General features: G+C 33.7%; 1 protein-coding gene across 1 annotated transcript in view; it reads right to left on the bottom strand.

Moving 5' to 3' along the window:
- The window catches only part of LOC141458910 (pyrokinin-1 receptor-like), a 165,752-nt gene that overhangs the window by 119,062 nt on the left and 24,112 nt on the right, over nt 1-22,578 (bottom strand).

Below are 22,578 nucleotides of genomic sequence, written 5' to 3'. Positions count from 1 at the left end.
CCTCGCCTTAACAGCATCCTCCCTTCCATTCCGTACATCGGATGCAGAAACTTTAAAGGAAATTTTTAGAGCTGAAACATTCCTCTAGTAAGGGGTCTCTTCCAGTTGAGAGTACACAAAGTCGGGATACCGTGGTGGTACCAAAAAGTAAAATAAAAATTCGAGAGCTTCTGCCTATTTTTGGTTTATTGATTGATTTTTGTTCACTATGACATCGAAACGTTTATTTCCCGTGATATATCGATAATTTGACTAGAACGCAGTACTACCTCTAATCGATACTAAGAGAAATTATTGTGAAATAGTAAATCTGTTAAGAGAATTTTAACGGAAGATAACCAATTGATCACGTAAGAACGGAAGTAAGAGTGTAACCAGGGGCGTATCTTGGTAAAGCGCACACCTAATTAAGATATTAATCGCTTAATTATTACATTAACAAAAATAATAAAAAAACTAATAGATTCCTTAATCTCTACACTTACACTTAAACGCTACAAACTTCTCGCCAGACTATTTGGACAAACGTTCGAAACTTAACCTACATAACTCTGTTACTGCAATCTATTTAGTCATACCGCATCGAAGTATGGGGATCGGTTCAACTCTCTACGCATCCCAGAAATTACATTAAAAACTTCTTATCGCTCCGTTCTATGTATCTAACCTCACCATCCACAATTACCTCAAAATCCGTTCCATTACAGATCTTGCTAACACTCGTTTTCTCAAATTTCATTCTTCTACAAACAGCTCATCCTAACCCTCTCATAGAACACCTATCTTCCTCCACATTACCAGGTAATCCTCCAAGGAGATTGAAGAGAAGATGGCCTCTCGTGATCCACTCTTATCGTGAGAGCAGTATAGCAAAGCACGTTACTGGAGTGACACCACTCGTGATTTTCACCGTATTTTTTGTTATCAGGTACCATATTTGCTTGTTGCAACAACCGTTGCAGTTGTAAATTCTAATAAAAGATTTAAACAAAACAAACAAAAAAAATTCCTTAATAATTAATTTATTGCTCTAGAACTTCACAAACATCTTCACAACTGTCTCACTCTTAATTAATTTCTCATTAACTCAAGATCTAAAAGGAAACTGAGGCTTCTTTATCATCTTCTTTATCATAGCATAGTACCAATTCCTTTTCTTCCTTTTTTCCCCAAGAGATTTAGCGCGCTGGGAAAATGCTAATCACGTGGAAATCGCGTAGTTTACCTGGAGAATTTATTTCCATAAAACAATTGATTGTAAGAAAATATTATTTTCTGCTTAAATTTAGGGCAGTGATTTATTTGTAAAGGTGACGTTGTCTTAAGTCAGGATCAGATATCCTTTTGTTCTATGAATGCTGCGGGTTCTTGGCCTAATTAATAGGACATTTTATCGATTTTTCTTAATTGATAATACCTCCGTGCATTCATGCTAACCAGTTTTTGTTCGATAATTCAACATTTAGGATTTTTTATTTATTTATCCTTTTATTGAAATTTACACCTGTACCTGCAGGATACAATAAGTAAATGAGATAAGTGTATATGAATAGCGTGGCAGACGGTGAATGACGGTCATCCAGTGATGGCCGCCATTAGTCACCCAGTTGGTCACGAGGCCAACGGCGCCTCAGCCGTCTTCGAGGATTGGAGGGTAGCGTAGTTGAAGATAAGTTTGCAGCTAAAGGGTTGGGATGAAGTGAGAGTTTTTGATGAAAATTTTTATATCGAATTTTGGCAAGTTCGGAGATGAGTGGAATTTGGAGATCTGTTTGTATTTTATGGTTACTAACATACATAATGGAGCGTCTACTATGCGGCGGAGTGTTTGCAGTCTATTGATGTTTGATTTTTTTAGCTGTTCCGCAAAAGTTCGAGTCCGTAAGTCCATATTGGTGTGAGAAGAGCTGTATAGAGTCGTCGTTTTTTCTGTAGTGAGAGTTTTTGAGCGTTTGTCGAGTATTCTGGCTACAAGTTTTGTATCGTTTGTTTAGTTCGGTACGTTTAAGTCTCTTATGGAGGTTCCAGGTTAAGTCTCTTGTCTAGGTACATTCCAAGATGGTCGGCTGGTGGGATAGGTGTATGATGTAAGAAGACAGGTGGTGGACATTTGACGTTTGATTGTGAAGACTATGTATTTTAACCAAGGTTCTATTTAGTGAAGGTGGGACTGTAGTGAGCCTACTGCGATGATAGGGTCAGAGTGTGTGGCGAGAATGGCAGTGTCGGTCAGCGAAGGTGTAAATAGAAGTATTAAGATTAGAAGGTAAGTCGGCAGTGTAGATTGTGTAAAGAAGAGGAGCTAAGACACTTCCCTGTGGCACACCAGCAAGGACAGGATAGATGGAAGAGCAAGAGCAGTGCCTTGAAGAACTTGAAAGAATCTGCCACAGAGAGATAAGAGCTGATTATGAGGTAATAAGTGCTAGGAAGGATGCGTTTGAGTTTCCACAGTAGATAGTAGTGCCAGACTCGGTCGAAGGCTTGCGATACAACGAGGAATACATTTAGGATTAAATCCATTTTTCGAGATTCTTTTTTCTTCTTTTTTTTTAATGCACCTTAAAATCATTCTTAGCAAAGAGCCGAAACTAATAACCAACTGTTTTCACGATTCCGCCAAACCGTTTAAGGTGCAGTCAACTTCGACTTTGGCCTTTAAAGCATTCTCTTTAATTACCCGAGTATCTTATCTTCCATTTTTAAAATCTCCAGACCTAAAGTTCTGGCAATTCATTTGCTAACACTATTCTGTTGCCCTAAGTACATGTCGTCTCATCAGCGCTTTGCCTACTTCAAATTCATGAAGGAAAATCGTACTCAATATGACGCTATGGTTCTTTAAAAAAAATATTATATTGTATATATGAAAGCAAAACTTTGGGAAGAAAATTCGCTACATGATAGTCTATCAACAACTTAAGTAAATATTTCTTGCAGAAAACGTTATGAAAAGCACTCCTGTTATACGACAGTTTTCTTCTTTTTTTTAATAAAAAAGTAAAAAGAAAATAAATAAAGTGGAAAACCTCATATTTTATTCCCCCTTCTATTTTCATTTTTTATATAAACATTTTATATAAACATGGTACATCTGTCCTTTGAAATAAATATGAAAAGGGCTTAGTTATTTGTAGAGCATTATAATTGGCGAATGTATTTTACGAGATTTGAAACTTTATTGCTTTGTCTAACTTTAAGCTGGCTAATGATACCATCTCTTACAATAATGAAAAAAATGCCATCAACATTTTCTAGCAAATATCTATTGTTATTTTGATTGGTTTAAATTAATTTTGTTTTTCTTTTTTTTCACTCTTTTTTTTTGAGATTTTCTAAAAATGAACGAAAAAAAAATTGATTCAGACGATTTTTCTTTTAAACTATGCGGACACATTGTATTAATGGTGGTGTACAACTGGGGTCTTCAACCTGGGTTCCGCAGGAAACCTTAGAGTTCCCTCAGGGGTTCCGGAAGTGTCCACTATTTGCTCAGCCAAAACGCACGTAAAATGGAAATCATCTATACAAGGAATTTTTCATGTAGGTTCGCGGTAGTGGACTGTCTTATTACAATATTAGATTAATATAATATCTTTTTTTTTTAATTTATTTGCTATTCACAATCTACAAAGAATAAAATTCGTAATAAGTGAATATGATGAAAGAACACTTCATGACTGGATCAGCTTGAGGAGAGAAGCTGCCCACCGGCAACACTCTCGCTGGAGTTTCTTGTACTATTGAAGCTGGTCGCGAGGCCAACAGCGTTTTAATCGTCGTGGAGGACGATCTGGAATCGTTGTGGAGGCAAGATTTTGTACAAGAGGATTTGTGCAGAATGGAAGAGAGTCAAAGAATTTTCTATACTTAGATTTAGATACGTCAGTTACGTATGAGATTTTGAGGTCGTTATGGAGGGTGGAGTTAGAGACTGGATAATTCGTAATCTGACGGAGAATTTTTGATTGAAAGGACTGTATTTTTTTGTGAATTGGAATGTTTGGTTGAACCCCACAGCTCAAGTCCGTAAGTCCAGATCGGTTTAAGTACACTGCTGTATATATTAGTCGTTTATGTTCCAGTGGTAGCTTGGATTGTCTGCCAATTAGTCGCAGTAGTAGTAATTTGTTTCGTCGGTTGAGTTCGAGTCTTTTCAGTTTAGTGTGCGGATTCCACGTTAGTCTTTTGTCAATGTACATCCCAAGGTAGCGAACTAAATTAGCAGAAGGAAGAGGAATTGAGTTAAAATTTAAAGTGGGACAAAAATTACGACGCAGAGTAAAAATATAATATCTAAGTAAAAATTACAATATTAATATAAATTGAATATAAAAAGGCAGCTGATTGTAAAAAATAAATATAAATAAATATTTTTTGGACAAAATAAAATCTTGAAATTTGGTAAAAGTCACGCGCTTCAAATGCACCGATCAAGGCGCATTATTGTAAAATATAAAATATAATTATTCATAAAATTTATTCTAGAAAATAAATAAAATAAAACCTAATAAAGATACAAAGAATAATTTAGCAAATTTGGGTAGAAAAAAGCTTTGATAAAACTATTTTATCTACTACTTTAAACATGAGGTTCCATCAAGAAAGACCAAGAGCTCCAAGGGTTCGCTAAAAGTTTAGAAAGGTTTGAAGGCTCCTGGTGTACCAACTTTTATTTAAAAGATTTCTCCAGGACACTTCTGAGTAAGGATAGATTTCCCTCAAAACGGATTAAACAAATCGTAAGGTTTTGGTGTCCTGCAAATTATGAAGGTGGATTTAAATGTCTCGCTAAAATGCCGGACTTTGATGTAAATTTTAGCCACGGAAGTGCCACTTCAAGGAATGGGCATTGGATGGATTAATACCTCTTTGTAGGAGTTCATAAAAAATGGTTATGTTCTTTAAATTTAAAACATTATAATTTAGTTAAAATTTAAGTGTGAATTAACAACTTAAATATTTTTGAGTTGCTCCACTGTCTGTTTTTTAACAGTAATAAAAGTATTTTACTTTCTTGTTAAGAGTTTTATTTAACACTAAACCTACCACGACCGGTCAATTGACCGTTTTTTAAATTTTCTAATTATAACGCTATGATACCGCCATTAAACTTCACGGCTTTTCCTAAAATATGTATACAATTGTTTTTTTAATATTCACTTCTTTTCCTAATATTTGATTTTTGAGAAAAATTTGTAGTCCGTCTTAACTACCGCGACCGGTCATTTTGACAGGCTGAGAATATTTACATTTTATTTACTTATTTTAACATTTAATTTTATTTATTTATTTTTGTAATAGAATTCTCTCGAAAACTCAATTTGATAATGCATTTATCGGATTATTATTTGCATGTGGTCCATAAGAGGCAAAAAATGTACGATGCCAAATAAACCGGACAAAATTGGTATCAAATCTTGGCTAGCGTTCGATGTAATAAAGGGCTTACCATATTTGGGAAAACGTGAAAGCAGAGAACCTACAGTTCCGCTTGGGGAGTTGGTCGCTCTGAAATTAGCAGAAATGTATACAGCTCGTGGAAGAAATATAACTGTGGAAAATCTCGAAGATGGCCTCAACAAACAGTTTTCAATATCCTAGATTTAGCCCCGGGATAAATCCTGGATTTTGTATCAAAAACTACCGGAAGCGAAATTTCAAGGCAAAATTTGTGTTACCATTGCAAAAGCATGACAAATATTAGTACACGAACAAATGGTCGGAAATTAGCCAAATAAGATACTGCAAAGGCAGTAAGACTAAAAAATGCTGTCTAAACTGTAAAAAATACGTTTGTGGGTGCAATTGAGAACCTATAATTATAAAAAATGATGCAATAAAGAGTAAAATCTACGAGATTTATTTTTAAACAAAAGAAACTATGCTTTATCATTGTTAAATAATTAATATCTTCATTCTAAAATAAGAAATTTAAGTAAATTTAAAGTCCAGTCATTTGACCGGTGACGTTAGGAACAGTTATGCATACCTAAATGTCGGTAGGTTTAGTGTTAAAGCTCAAAATAAAATTAAAAAAATCTGCGCTACCTTCCGAGGAAAAAGAAAAATGAAATATTTTCGAAATTCAGCGTACTCAGTCACTTATTATAAAGGGCGAATTCGTATTATTTGGAAACTCTTGAAATAATAGAAATAACCTTCAAAATTGTGATGTCCTCCAAAAAATAAAAAAAATCTTCTTTTATCAATTATCACAATAAGTAATTCTTAAATGCACAAACAATAAAGTGTAAATAAATTACTGTTTCCAAAAAAGAAAATTAAATTGTAAAAAAATTCCATTAAAATTGCGCAATTTAAAGTGAATAATTAATCTAATCTTAAAAACATGGCTAACTAAATAGAAACGCCTTTGTGTGAGTGAACGGCCAATTTGAAGCCTTTTATGCCATATCCGTAGGAATTTTACAAATGAAAAAAAATTATTTTTTTTCTTTCTATTTTGAAAATATTTAAGTATTAATTGAATTTTTGTGTAATTTCAAAATTGAGGAGTTGTCCAGCTTCCGGAATTTGTCCTCAGACTGTCTGTGCAATTATAATATCTATTTATAGTTAGATAATCAGTATTTGTTGTGAATTTAACATGTTGGACATGTTTAAAAACTTATAAAATTAGATATTATTTTAATCTAATCTAATGTCTCTTCAGATAAAAAGCTGTAGTTAGATGTCAGGTTGGCTCAGCGACTACCTCAACCCTTCGTAATTACTATTATTGTATTAAAACTGTCCGGTAGGACAGTTGTCTAAGGGTTGATCGTCAAAAAGTGCACGAAAAAGCGTAACGTTGGAAAACACCCAACTTTGAAATTTTTTGAAAAAAACCTTTTATTTGAATTTATAACTGCAACAATTGTTGCAACAAGCCAGTGCATCCTAGTGGCGTCACTTCATTATCGTAAATCACTTATTACGCTGTTCTCAAGATAAGAGTAGATCGTGAGGCCATCTTCAATCTCCTTGGAGGATTACCCAGTAAAGCCAGAAGAAGATAGGAGTTCGACTAAATGATTAGGATGAGCTGCTGTTGAGGAATGAAATTTGAGTTGGGATTTTGAGGAATGAAATTTTTTGAGGTTTGTGAGGTTTAGATTCATAAAAAGGAGCATTAAAGAGTTTAGTTGATGCCTTGTGACCAATATAGATTGCAGTAACTGAGTCTTTTGTTATTTAGGTTGAGTTTCAATCGTTTGTCACGTAGTCTAGCGAGATTTTTTTTTGTAGCGTTAGTTAGTTTCTTGTATTTTCAGTCTAGTTTCTATGTCAACCGTTTGTCAAGGTGGAGTCCAAGATAGCGTACTTTGTTCACAGTTGGTACTGGAGTTTGGTTCATGAAGTTAGGAGGTAGGATTTTTCGTCTCTAAGAGTAAATACTATAAATTTTGATTTCGTAACGTTGGTTTTGATTCGCCATTGGTTAAGCCAGACCTGTAAGTGATAATCGTGCATTTGAAGAGCCCTTGTTGTGGTAAAAGGTTCAGAATGAGGGGATAAGATTGCAGAAACATAAACGAAAGGATACTGAGGTATATCTGCTACATTTAAGGACCAAAGAAGAGGACCTAGGATGCTGCCCTTGGGGAACACCAGCTTAGGCTAGATCCTACATTATTATAAATTCCATTTAATATGTATTGTGGTACTGGGTTCGATTCCCGGTCTTAGGCCTTGGATTTTATTTAATGGTTAATAAAAGAAATTTACAGTAAAGTATGTTTGCTAGTCGCCTCCGTCCACGACACCTAATTGGTAGTTGGACGTTAAGCCCCGCCTGAAAAAATAGGCGATTACTTTACTTTTTTACTTTACTTTACTATAAATTCCATTTATTTTTTTTAACCACTAAATAAAATCCAAAGCTAAGACCTGGAATCGAACTCAGTACCGCAGAACATCTCAACTTTGTGGATCTCGCCTTTAATTATAATAACTCTCAACTGAACAATTTTACTGGAAAAATCTGGATAATGTTTGAACGTGTGCGCGAACAAAATGACGCAATAACGGAAAGTCGAAGAAAGCACAAAACTTTTAATTGATTCTATAATTCGATTATAGTTAATTTTGACCAATTTAGTTTTTTACACGTTGCGCAACAATTAAAAGCTTACCATAGAACGCAGCAGATGTTGATTCCAAAATAATGTTGTCGAAAACATTTAACTCTTTTTTTCGATAGATACCAAACTAGAAATAGTGTTTACAACAAATCATAATTTAACCTACTAACTTAGATATTCGCATAAGTGGTAGGCATCTGGGTTGGTTAACCTTGTTTAATATCTAACTAATGTGCGCTATTTTTGAATATAGAAATTATAAATAGTAGTAATAGAGGGGAAAAAGTAATTTAGTCTGAATTCGATGGCTTTTAATAAAGGCGCAGAGTGTTTTATTTATTTATTTTTTTACCAGCCTCGGGTAAGGATTTCATTTATACAGGAACTGACTTGTTGCCTTTTTAGCAGTGTAATGAAATTCTATTTTATGTTCTGCACAAAACAAGAAAACAGTTCTATGCGACTTATTTCCTCGTTTCATTTTTTGTGAAACAATTTTCAAAATTATGAACTGCTAATAATGGAAGTTCATAATGATGGTGAGAGTGAATTTGAGTAAAAATGAAGGAAATTATGTTTACAAAAATAAACAATTCCGATTCGGTAATTAATTTTGCAATTATATACAAAATATGGGAGCGTCTACATCAGTTGACGGATCAAAGTAGACTTAGGACAGTAAAGGAAAGAGCCATTTTGGTACCTTTCTAGAGATATGAGTAGCCTTCGTCATCGCTTTTCAGGAGGAGTTGCCAGAGGTGCTCTAATAAAAAGGGAGGAAAAACCATTCAAAAGGATGAATGCAGTGCTGCCTACTAGAACAATCAGGTTCAGCATAACCAGAAGCTGGTGTCATAAAAGTTCTGATGGAACTTTTTTGAGAAATGTTCAAGAATGGTTCACCCATGGGGATCAAGAATAAATCCAATAAAAACTACGATTTACACTTATACTGGAACCTCTTACATTTATGGAATCAAAAGTTGGCCGGAACAGAACTGGAATGGGGGGGGGGAAGGAGTATAACTGAGAGTTTTTGGACAGTAATCTGAGGCAACTAGGAGCATCTTAGCTGAAGTATGATGGGGAAGTCTTCGGGTTGTAGAACTGTTTTGTAGAATGCTTTACTCTCTTCTAGAAGATGGACAAATCGAACCATCAAGCTAAATACGAGGTGTGGCTATTAAATAACGAGACTGATGCTGCTACAGAAGAACTATGCATGCGCCAAATCAGCGTAAAGCCTTCTCTTTCGATTTCAGCGACTCGAGTGTTTGTAGACAAAATCTGTCTGACCGGAACTGTCGTTTGTGTAAGAAGTGTTAGTTTCGTTTTGCCGAAAACATGATATTACACATGTTAGTAGAGCAACAAATTGTCGTGAAATTTCAAATCAAATCTTGATAAAACCGCAACTGAAACTTATCTTTTATTAAAAGAAGTTTATGGTGATGAATTTTAATCACGTGCGCGAGTTTTTTGAGTGGTTCAAGGCGTTTCCAAGATGGCCGAGAAGACGTAGGAGATGATGACCGCCCGGGTGTCGCCTTTCCACGTCCAAAACAGATGAAAATATCGATTATAATTAATCAATATTACTACCTGGTGAGGTGCTTGCTTAACTTCGTGCAAGAGTAAGGAAGAAACGACCCGATTTGTGGAAGAACCAGTCATAGGTTCTCAGTTTATCTCGTACAACTGTCCTCTTGAAGAGGTAGCAGTCCATCATGTGAAGCCAAATGATTGAGAATCTCAACGTTTCCAATCAAAGATATGCCATCAATATTTTTCAACGTAACTAGAGATAAGTTAGAAGAATACCTCAGAGAATTCTATAATATTGGTTATTGTTTATAATTACTTAGCGTTCCCTCTTTAATGATTAAATTACTCCACAATAACTTGGCGCTAAATCCTTTCACTGAAATAAGAACTTTTCCAATGCCTACATTTGTAAGGTTTCCAGCAAGCTGTGGCTGATTTGGCAAATGAAAAAGAAGAATTACAAGAATTTTAATGGCATGGAATCAGAAAATCTGATAGGCTACCTATATCAACGGAAAGAAACTGATTGGCTACCTAACATTGTAATTCCCTTCATGCAAGTTGGCGCTCCAAGTTAAATATTGGCCAGAAATTATTATGTTTACACTTTTTGTTTAGTTTAAATGAGAAATCCTTGGAGAAGTAATAATAAGAAAAAAAAAGAAAATCGCGTTAGTATGATGCATAGAGATTTCTTTGTTCATTCTTATAGGCGCCACGGTAGCCGAGCGGTTAGAGGCGAGACCTGCGAAGCTAATATGTATTGTGGTACCGGGTTCGATTCCCGGTCTTAGGCCTTGGATTTTATTTAATGGTTAATCAAAGAAATTTACAGTAAAGTATGTTTGCTAGTCGCCTCTGTCCACGACACCTAATTGGTAGTTGGACGTTAAGCCCCGCCTGAAAAAATAGGCGATTACTTTACTTTTATTCATTCTTTTAGCTCACAAGAGGGAAAAACAGATGATTTTTAATTTTTACCAAAAAATTTCACCACTAATTATTACTAGAAAAAGTCCTGTGAGTGTGCCCATTAGATTTATTCTAAAATAGTTCCATTAGAATGTATTATGTAATTTATGGTAACTACTATTTGGTAAAAATAATAGCTCACAAGAAAACCCAAATACGTACGTAATACTACGTATTAAAAACAAAAAATGTCGTAATTAGCTCAATAAAATTTTTTATGAAAAATAATTCCACTAAAATATATTGTGTAATTTATGGTTTTCAAGAAAACCCATCTACGTACAAATTTATAAAAAAAAACAAAAAAAAAACAAGTCTTATGAGTGTGCATATTAGATGTTATTATTAAAATGGGTGATAAAGTTTAAGGAAATAATCGTGGTCAACTGAGCCGAAAATTGCCGATAAAAACCGATCGTGTTCGGCTTGTTAAAGAGAATTGAAAGAAATATATTAAAAAACACGGCTAAAGCTGGATGGGTTACAGATCCAGTAATTCCTAGAAATCTACTACTTTTTCCTAATAATTTGCTGTTCTCTAACCCATCGGTCTTTGATAGCGTAGGTTTTGGACTGATTTTGCTACTTTGCAGTTAGTTTATCAACTATATCTCGGGAACGAAATATCGTAGAAACTTCAAATTTGATATTTCATTCAGGTGCCACCAGAGGAAGCCACAGTTGATTTTTGGTCAAAATAGGTGCGCCGGAAGTACCACTTTACTGAGAGGATTTTCCACTTTTTTAACTTTTTTTCAAAAACCACTCATCCGATTTCCTTGAAACTTGGTATAATTATAGCTCACAAATAGTTCTATAACTTTTATAGGAAACATTTTTCGATAACAATTCGATTAAGGGTACTTTTGGAGGAGGGGGGTGGACGGTCAATCTCGTTGAATGCCAGTTCACATTACAAGTATCATTAATTCTAGAATATTATTCAATCAACTCTAGGTACCATGATAAAAAAAAAATCATTAATATTAATTCAATATACATAAAAATAACTGGAATAGAACTAAAACTTCTTCAAAATTTGTTCTGATATTAAAACATTTTAACATAGGACAACATCTTAAAGATACTTTTTTAAGTATTGATTACACTTTTTCCTCCTTTTTCCCAAAAAAATAGAAAATGGACGTCTCAATTTAAAAAAAAAATAAAATTAAAGTGATAAATACATTTCAGTGAGTACTTGTATTATTCCAAATAATAAACTATATCATGCATTAGTTTCTTTACTGTTATACTACCTAAATTGTTTAAATTCCAAATCAAGTAATCTATACCTTAACCATAATCAGTTAGACCAAAATAAATCTGTCTAGTGGTGCATTCTGGTGATCATTATACCTAACACTTTCAATGTGATAAGATTATTTATTTATTTTTATTTATTAATCTAACAGTAGAATCTGAACATAGAAATTAATTACACTTAATTGAGCTAAATTGGGATTAATTTTAAACAATGTTGTAAGATTGTAATAAATTCTCCTCGCTCGCAATGATTTAACTCATACTCGAGACTAATAACTCGAGAGGTCATAATTTAATGATTCATAAAAAATAAAAAAAATGATGAGCAAAATTTTAAGCCACCTTGAACCCTTCAATGGAATATTTAATTCCAAGATAAATGTAAAAAGAAATTCTTTAAATTTTTTAGACAGTAAAATGGCGTGAAACGAAAGTGAAATCAAAATATAACTTAGTAATAGACATTAATAATTTATTTATAAGCAGGTATCTGCACAATGAATCCTGATAAATTGTAGCAAAGGAATGGTTGAAGGTTAGCCAACTGAATAGATGATAAAGAATGCAAATTACTAATACAAAATCCTTAATTCAATCGCTTGTTTACATCATTAAATCTGAATTGTTTGATTAACTTAGATGAAATTTTAAATTCTTGAAGGAATTAAAAGCTCACTTAATTAAACGGCGCCTTTTTTTTATCCCCTCTTAAACTCGTTTTAGTGTTTTTGGAATAAATAAAATAATATCTTAACTGACAGATCGTAGTGTGCTATTAATATGGAATACTAGTCTGGTGCCAGACTACTTCTGTTATTTATTAAACATTCAACAGCTTCCCTACAGGATTATATACAGTCTTAACAAGTACCTCATTGGCGAATTCCAAAAATGGGGCATACATCAGGTAAAAATAACAACTCGGTTCAAGTGTTATTGATGGTAGTATTTACCATCTGACACGAAATGAGTTGTTTTTTTGCTGAGGCACTCCACAAATAGGCACATTCAAGCTTTTTCGTTTTTTTTTTTTTTTTTTTTTTTTTTTGTATTTACATTTTAAGTCTAATTTACAAGCATACTTTATATCAATCTATCAAATTAGAAGCCGTGGACGGAGGCGACTAGCAGCAAACATACTTTAATATAGATTTCTTTCAATAGCCATTAAATAAAATCCAAGGCCTAAGACCGGGGAATCGAACCTATTACCCCAATACTTCTTAAGCTTTGCGGGTCTTGCCTTTAGCCCACTCGGCTATCGTGGTGACAACATGACTGCAATATTTATCCAGGTACAGTAAGAGAGAGAAAAATATTTAAATAATGCCCTAGTGTTCCTTCTAATTAGCCTTCTGGCCTCCACACTCCAAAGTTTAATTGCAAGAGTAGTATTTTAGCCCATTTAATTAATTTTTATAGGGGATTTACTTCTTCTTTACTTCAGGGATTAGGCAACATGCCTTTTCCGTCTTCACAATATTTTATTTTATTTTATATTTATTTATTTTTTCCATCTCCATCTTTTCAATGGTCGTCCTACACTACGTTGTCCTCTAGGTCTGTACTTATTGACCATTACCGGCACTCTTGTAGTTGGCATACGGTTAAGATGCTCCCTCCATGTCTCTATAATTTTTTTAATACTGTATATGTCCAATTCCTCCCGTATGTCAACATTCCGTACGATATCCTCTCTCTTTTTGTGCAACCCTTAACTCTTCTGAGGAATCGCAACTCTTCACTTTACATGTTATTTTTATCTCTAGCTCTGATAACCCAAGATTCGCTTCCTTAAATGAGCAGAGGCACAGCCATAGATTTTATAAAATTTTAGTTTTGTTTTCGATCTCGTTTTATTTTTAAGTGTCCTGTTTATTACACCACAGATAGATTGAAATTTACTTATTTTATTTTGTATAAAATTATCTGGATGAAAAGCTAACTTCTCACCACCCAAATAATTGAAATATGAGACCTGTTCCAGTGGCTTATCATCTATTACTATAATTTAGAACGAAGAGGGTGCTTTCCATGTTGGGCCATAACCTTTGTCTGTAACTGATATACTTAATTTATACTGTCTGCCAAGTTGATGTAGTTTATACTGAGCGCTGTAAATCTTCATCATTCTCCTGTAATATTATTACATCGTAGGGTATTTTCTCTTTCTATTAAATAACAACTTAGTGCATTAATTTCATTTTTCTTTCGAGTTAATGCGCAGAAAAGCTTTCAAATTGAGAATTAAAATTTACTTAAATACATTTCCCTTTTAGATTAAAAAATGAAATCACATCTAAATATTGGGAAAAACGAATAATATTCAACCAAAGCACATTGGTTATTGGTACGAATTTCTTTCGGCTGAATCGGTAGAACAGCTCCCTGAAATTGAATGCTATTCTAGATGTAATGATGTAGCTGCTGTAAATCTTGGGAATAGGAAAAAATAGCTTTTTCGTAGAAAATATAAAAGCTGGGGAAGAGAGCCTTTGTACAATGAAAAATCGAACTAAGGCAAGAAGAAAACTAGATGTTAAGAAAAATTACTAGAAAATAGAATCCTGGAAGTGACGTGACTCTACGTCATACCTCTCTCTTTCTGGGAATGATTCCTTCTAAATTTTCTCTTACTACAATTTGAGAAAGTGTTGGGGTGATCATAATATAAATGTAATTTTAAAACCATGTTTTAAAATATACCAGAAAACCAATACTACAAATTTCCTTGAGTCATCTTGTATGCCCAATTCAGAGGCGGCTCAAGATCGCCTCTTCTCGACGTTAAGGTTGGAAAGAGGAGCACCATGTGTTAACATTGCTTTTAATCTCTCTCAATGTATTGACAGAGAAGAGGTGCCACCTTTGACTCAATTTCTTTACTTTACTTTCCTTTTAATGAGAGCAGTATAGTCCTATACTGGAAGCTGCCGATACGAAATACCTTCAGTGACAGCTCTCCTAGAGATAACCGTTAAAAGGTTTTTTTTTTTTTCACTTTTCCACTTGCGGATAAAAGAATTCAACCGTTAAGGACGGATGGTGCCAAAATTAAGTATAAAGTTACACAAAGGCGTAAAGATCCTTTTAACTATATTTTAGCTATACAAAGACGATCACATTATTTTTGTTAACTAGCAAGAAAAAAGAGAAAAATAATAGTAATAATAAAATGCAATCAGTGATAAGAATACAGAAATGCTGAGAAGGAAATTACAACTAACAAAATAACTTATTTTATAATTTAAAAAGGAAGTTAGAAATTTAAAAAAGGAAGCTGTTAAATGTGTATAATTGAAGACTATAGTGAGTTAGGATATCTTTTAAAATAACTAAATAAAAGAATGAACATTTTAAAAATATTAACTTCCTCAAAAGATATCTGGTTAACTTTTGCTTATAAACAGGACCTGCTGCAATCGTGCTGCTTTTCTCTTTTTTTAGATATCCGTCCTGTTATAAGGAAGTTTTCAATTATTTTGCATTGTAGATTCTTAAAAAGCGTTTATATGTTTTTTAGTTTATTTAGTTTGTGAGCTGGTGGGTCTGAATGTTTTCAGTATAAATAAAAAGTCGCCGATAGTCCAAATACTTTGTTTAGAAACGAAACTGGGAAATCAGATGATACGATTTTTTTTTTTTTGGACAAATATTACAACAAGCTGATTAGGCGCCACGGTAGCCGAGCGGGTTAAGAGGCGAGACCTGCAAAGCTAATATGCATAGTGGTTCTGGGTTCGAATCCCGGTGTCCTAGGCCTTGGATTTTATTTAATGGTTAAATGAGAAATAGTAAAGTACGATTGTTAGTCGCCTCCGTCCACGACAAGTAAATAGTAGTTGGACGTTAAGCCCCGTCTGAAAAAATAGGCGATTACTTTACTTTACTTTACAACAAGCTGATTGCCTTTCAAACCATCTTTTTCAACCCCTTACCAGCTTAGACGAATATTCAGATCTTACCAAGACTATAGCTAAAGATTTAATTTCATTGTCAAGTACATGAAATTGACACTTCTTTAGGCTCATAAAATGCAAAGGAAACACATATAAGCGGACTCTGAACTTAATGTGGTTATATAATAAATTAGGTAAATAATAATATTTACCAAATAATATTAGGTAAATATTCGAAGCTAAAAGGGAACCTCGTCAAGCGTAATAGAGAGTTAAGTGAGTTTAAACATTTTTTTTTTTTTTTAAAGTAATTTTATAAAATAATTCATTTTCAATAGGATGAAAAAATAACTGCAACTTACAGTCATGATATATTTTTATTATGCCGAGCTTTTGACCTAGAAAGGATTCAGTCCATGAGCAGGCAAGACAGAAGACACACCAACCCTTTAATGTTGTAAAATATTACATTGTCAATTAGCCCTGAAGATGACCTAGTCCCTAGGTCGAAAGCTCGGCATAATAAAAATATATCATGACTGAAACTGGCAGTTATTTTTTCATCCTATTGAAACTATGAACATTATTTTTTTTATTTTTTAATGATTTAAGGCGCATCAACGTCTAAGGTTATTGGCGCCCGGAGCTTTTTCAGTGCACTGCCGGCCTCCGGTGTAAGCTGTAAGAAGCTCCTAGGTAGAGGAAATCTAAGGGTATGTTCACAACGGAGCTGTGAGCATAGATGATAGCGGAGATGATAGCAGTGATGCATCAGCGCTTATAGAATAACCTAGTACATTCTTATGTGAGCGTGCACAACGAAGCTTCGACTAGTGACTCATACTCGCTGGTATAAACGAGCATAGATGATAGAATTGAATTTTTCATTTTTCTGCTAGCTGAACTCCAGTATCGGAGCTTCAAAATGGAGGTAGAAAAATTAATTAGTGCTGTCTTTACTCATTATTTTTGGTTATTATTTTATTATTTACTTTTAAACAATATTTTGTTTTTTAAATCGTGCTTACATTTATTTTTATGTGTATTTATTTGTTTTTCCTCAATATAACCTTACCTCAGAGTTATCACTAGTTTTTCTTCTATAGTTATAGGATTTCCATGACAATTTTTCCTACTTTTTCTTAATTTTGACCTTATTTTTTCTAAAATTTAGTCAAATGTGGTTGGACCCTTCCTCACATATTCAAAAAAACGATCCGGATAATTTCTAAGTTCCTTATATAAATAGTGAAATTCGCCCAAAGTACTTCGTTTTTTTATTTATGGTATGTACATGATATTTTCTACATCTTTTTTTTTTTAAATATACCATTTCGTTGCTGGTGAACATAAAAACTCTTCTTCACTACTCGACATGTGTATCACAGCTCCGTTGTGCACACTAATCAGCGATTATATTTTACTCTATCAGTTATCATCTCTGCTATCATCTATACTCACAGCTCCTAAGGGTACGTTTACAACGGAGCTGTGAGTATAGATGATAGCAGAGATGATAACTGATAGAGTAAAATATAATCGCTGATTAGTGTGCACAACGGAGCTGTGATACATGCAACATGTCGAGTAGTGAAGAAGAGTTTTTATGTTCACCAGCAACGAAATGGTATATTTAAAAAAAAAAAGATGTAGAAAATATCATGTACATACCATAAATAAAAAAACGAAGTACTTTGGGCGAATTTCACTATTTATATAAGGAACTTAGAAATTATCCGGATCGTTTTTTTGAATATGTGAGGAAGGGTCCAACCACATTTGACTAAATTTTAGAAAAAATAAGGTCAAAATTAAGAAAAAGTAGGAAAAATTGTCATGGAAATCCTATAACTATAGAAGAAAAACTAGTGATAACTCTGAGGTAAGGTTATATTGAGGAAAAACAAATAAATACACATAAAAATAAATGTAAGCACGATTTAAAAAACAAAATATTGTTTAAAAGTAAATAATAAAATAATAACCAAAAATAATGAGTAAAGACAGCACTAATTAATTTTTCTACCTCCATTTTGAAGCTCCGATACTGGAGTTCAGCTAGCAGAAAAATGAAAAATTCAATTCTATCATCTATGCTCGTTTATACCAGCGAGTATGAGTCACTAGTCGAAGCTTCGTTGTGCACGCTCACATAAGAATGTACTAGGTTATTCTATAAGCGCTGATGCATCACTGCTATCATCTCCGCTATCATCTATGCTCACAGCTCCGTTGTGAACGTACCCTAAGGGAGCAGCAGCTGGATTTGAACCCGGGACTTCCTCGTGGGAACCGCATAGTTAATCCCTTTCCTAATAAACAGTAATAAATCATTTTATATATATATTTTTTTTTTTTTAATTTAAGTAGCGCCGAGATATGGGGACAGTGGAGCCCAGAACTTTGTACACTACCCGCCAGTACCCTCGTTAAAAATAGAACTGTCCATCTCCATACAGTGATCTTCCTAAATGCAAATCCGCTGGACGGACCAGCAGCAGCAGGATCTGCGCGAGGGAACCCAGTACACTAATCTCTCAGCTAATCCCTTTCCTTTTGCCTTAAATAATATCCTTTTCTAAGTAACAAATTTATATTCACCTTTCTTTAAAATAATTATTTCTATATAAAAAAATAAGAAGACAACACAAACAGGCCTTACTCCTTGAAATGAAGTTATCATTGACAATAGAAAACAAAACAGGTATCTGCAAACTTGAACGCTACCAGTAACCAGTTACTTTTTATGGAAACCAATTTACAAATTTTTATGGAGTTAAATATTTCAAATCACGGCCAAATTTCTTATTTATTCAATGTTATTTTCTGTAGGACAGTTGCATTCACCTAGTTTTTAACTGTTTACAAACAAAATAGCGGTGTGAACGGAAATCTTTTTAATTTCATACTTTTTTACATCTTTAATCTAGAAATAGATATTAGATCAAAAAGAAATTAAAATAAATTTTTTAAAAATAAAACCATTAAGACGCTTTTAATCAAAGATAGCCCATAAATTATCTACTTAGTGACATTGTTTACACATATGCACCTTTGAAAAAATTAACTATTTTAGTTTCTCCTTAATATAGGTAAAAAATTAAAAAACGAAAATAGTAGCCAGAAACTATCTTGAGCCAAGAAGTTCAACTTTGACGTTTAACTGAAGTGATTGATAACTAAGCTCATCTTTGACGTATTTACTGAAGTGATGGATAACTAAGCTCATCTTTGACGTATTTACTGAAGTGATGGATAACTTAAGTTCTTCTGCTAAAAGTCATAGGCGAAAAAAAGTGAAGTTCAACCAAGAGATTGATGGTCATAATGACCATTTTGTCAAGTCTTGTGGAAGTTGCTTTATTTTTTTAAATAAAAGATGAATCATTGGATCAAATGCACAAATCAGTGATGTAAATTATTATTATCATTAATTTTTACAAATATTTAACTACAATACTACAATGTGTAAAGGTGCAGAAAAATAAAAACGTAAAAGAAGAACCAGATTAAAAGATTTTACTTAAGAATTCTGGAATGGCCTCATTAAGCACATCCAAGTCAGTTTGGTTGGCTGTGCCTATTCGAATAAAAAGAAAAGAAAGGAATCGTACTTACACAACAGTCCATTGAAGGGAATAAGCAGGGATTAGAGAAAGAAGCTAAGAACTGTCTATTCAAAATATAATGTTGGATAATCCAATAGAACGATAATAAACGATTTGGATTAGTAACTTTATTGGAAAACACCCTGAATTCTTCAACACAGCTATCTGGCCATGAACCTGATCTTCCATGTCTCAGTCAGAAATCAATGAAGAGTAGCCTTCATCTCCTCTTAGTAGTGCTAGGTCTTGTATGAGCCCTCTATTATGTAAAAGATCTATTGTGAATCCACAATGTACAACAAGCGATTTAACGCAAGAAAATCTGAGAAAAGGTAGTAAAATCAACATTCTAACTATCATTGGCTTCGCCGATAATTCAACGTCAAGGAGAAATGGTGATATTTAAATTTTAGTAATTTGAACCCCCACACTCGACTTAAAACAACAGAACTAAACAGACGCTATGGACTTCTTGAAAGACTCAGACGATAGATCAAAACTCTCTCTGGTCAACAAAAGACTGATTTATACTTCTATTTTGAAACCCATCTGGGCGTGTGGAATAGAGCTGTGGGGTTCAACCAAACGCTCCAATCTCCAAAGGATTCAATCGCTACAATCTAAAATACTTCTAACTATCGTAAACGCTCCATTTTATGTGTCTCTAAACTGGACTATACACACTGACCTTAACATTCCTTTTATCACCACAAGTCGCAGAAAACACGATATAGAAAATTCTACTTCATTCTTCAATCTCATATAAATCCTCTAGCTCAAAATCTTTCTTCTAGAACTCTTCCTGACAACCCGACAAGACGTCTTAAGAGACAGTGGCCTCGTGATCTCCTCTCAAGTGAACTAACCATATAATGTCTTGGAGTGTTACCACTGGTTAACTTCTCCAATCGTTACCTTATCATTTATTACTCTATTGCATCATTGTTACTTATAGCGCTAACCCGCTGATTGTAGCACAAATAAACGCAAAAAAAAAAGAAAAAAGTAATTTGAAACAGTTGCATCGTTTGTTCGAACTAGGGCATTAGAAATAATAGTTCTGAAATTCATGGGCTCTAAGAATCCAAATAACTTCTTAAAGAAACTTAATTAAAAATAAAATTGAAAAAATAGACTAAAAAAATAATTCATCTTTCCACTTATCATAAAACCAATCAAATCCAGAACATACAAATTACAGTTAATTAATCAATTTATGCTGTTTAAATAGTTTTAATGGAAACGCTGATGAACGAAGTCACAAATTTCGGTCTGGAAATTTTTAACCTCGAAGACAGCCCACATCATGTTTGAACTAACTAGGTAATCATAGACCACATAACGGTACTTTTAAGGATCGCCAATCTCAAACTAACGAGGATTTGTAGAATAACTAAACGTTAGCTATACTGGTGTTGTGGAATAAAAGAAGTGAAAAGTGGGTCCACATCATCTGAGAGATTTAACAAAAATTGTCATGTTTACGCGAGTTGCGCCACAAAAGTGACCCATTTTTTGGGTCAGACCTTGACTTGTGATGAAAAGAGGATCCTCTACGAAGAAATAAACAAAAATGAACTAGAGTTTTGTCTCCAATACATTTCCAAAAGAAAAAACAACATTGTTTTGGTATGGACAGGAAGGTCTTGTATAGAAATCATCGAAATGAACTGTAAATTGGGCAATGGAAGTTGTAATCGGGATTTAATACATTTTATCAATTAATTATCACTTTTGAGAGAAAAAATAGAATCCCAAAATGTCTCCCACAAAAACACCTTTAAAAAACAAACAAAAACTAAGAAATGGTTGCACCCTAAGCCTGATAGGGTCAAGTAAGAATGAGATTCATCCAAGGAATGTTGAATAGCCCTAGGGTTGTATTGCCCAAGCCCATTAAAGTAGCAATGACTTCAGTAACTTTTAAGCCAGTTTAGAAGGGCTACTCTTGCTCAGTTCCTTTCAATCAGCAGTGAAATAAGATAAACTAGAGGTGACAGAAGAATAGGATACCGAACAATGAGATCCAGAACAATAGGATTGTTTAGGTCAACAGGTCACTGATTAATAAGGGCCGAAGACCCTTTCTATTCTTTCACCATCAGAGAGGTTTTAACGAAAAACTAATTAATTACCATGTGAATTTTTAATTATCTTTTTTTAACTTAAGGCGCTCAATATCTGAGGTCATTGGCTCTCGGAGCTCGTTCAGCGCTCTGGAGACCTCCGGACAGTGAGCTGTGAGAAGCTCCTGAGAAGAAAAAAAAATCAGGGCAAGCAAATGGAATTTATACAATATAAAGCAATATGAATTTTAAAAAAATACTGGATTTAAAACGCCTCTACAAAATAACTTGAAATAAGAAATAACTTAAAATAATGAGTTTCACAGCACAATGCTAAGTTCAATTTCCGTTTAATGTGTTCTTCGGAAGTCGTCAAAGTAAAACCGACTCCAATAGGGAGCTTATGGAATAATGCATGACCAGCACGAGGTTGAAATTCTTGCACTGCATCTATACGAGACTAGTTAATGTATTGCAGTGATGTGGTGGCCAAGGATAGAAATTGGAAATGATATACCTTAAAGTAGTAATAAAACTCGCGGCATGATTTGCTATAACGAGAACGTCACCGAATCAGGGTTCTACTTAAAAGTAAAACTGTCATCTAAAGATTACAGAGTGAAGAGAATATGCGGAAAGTTTGATAGGGCTGCGGATGTGGATGAAAATAGCAACGTAAAGAGACGAAGGTAGAAGACAAACTTAATAACAGGTTGTCACGCCAGTGAAGTGATAGCAGTAATTTAAAGATAAACATAATCATTACCAATATCAACTTTTCAATAAGTGATCAAGTGTACCCCTCAACTAATTTTCAAACAAACATTTGAAGATGAATAAGTAAATTATAATTAACTGATTATTAATTAATAATTAATATTAATAATTAACAATAGAAACGATTGGAAATAAGATTTATAGCAAAAGAAGTTACGAGAATGGAATTAGTAGAACTTTTCTTTTGGTTCACTATAACTTCAATATAGAGTAATAAAGGATTTAACATTTATTACAGTAACTTCCAAAAACCAAGTAATCAGAAATAAATCTAATATTAATTTCTGGTTCATTTTCCCACAAAGATTTTATGAGTATCAGATAACTCAATGTATAAATCCTTTCAATATGTGATAAA

The sequence above is a fragment of the Rhodnius prolixus genome, unplaced genomic scaffold (genome assembly GCF_049639745.1).
Source record: "Rhodnius prolixus isolate KJV_2025 unplaced genomic scaffold, Rpr scaffold_5, whole genome shotgun sequence".
Lineage (NCBI taxonomy): Eukaryota > Metazoa > Arthropoda > Insecta > Hemiptera > Reduviidae > Rhodnius > Rhodnius prolixus.
This window is presented reverse-complemented; position numbering and strand designations above follow the sequence as displayed.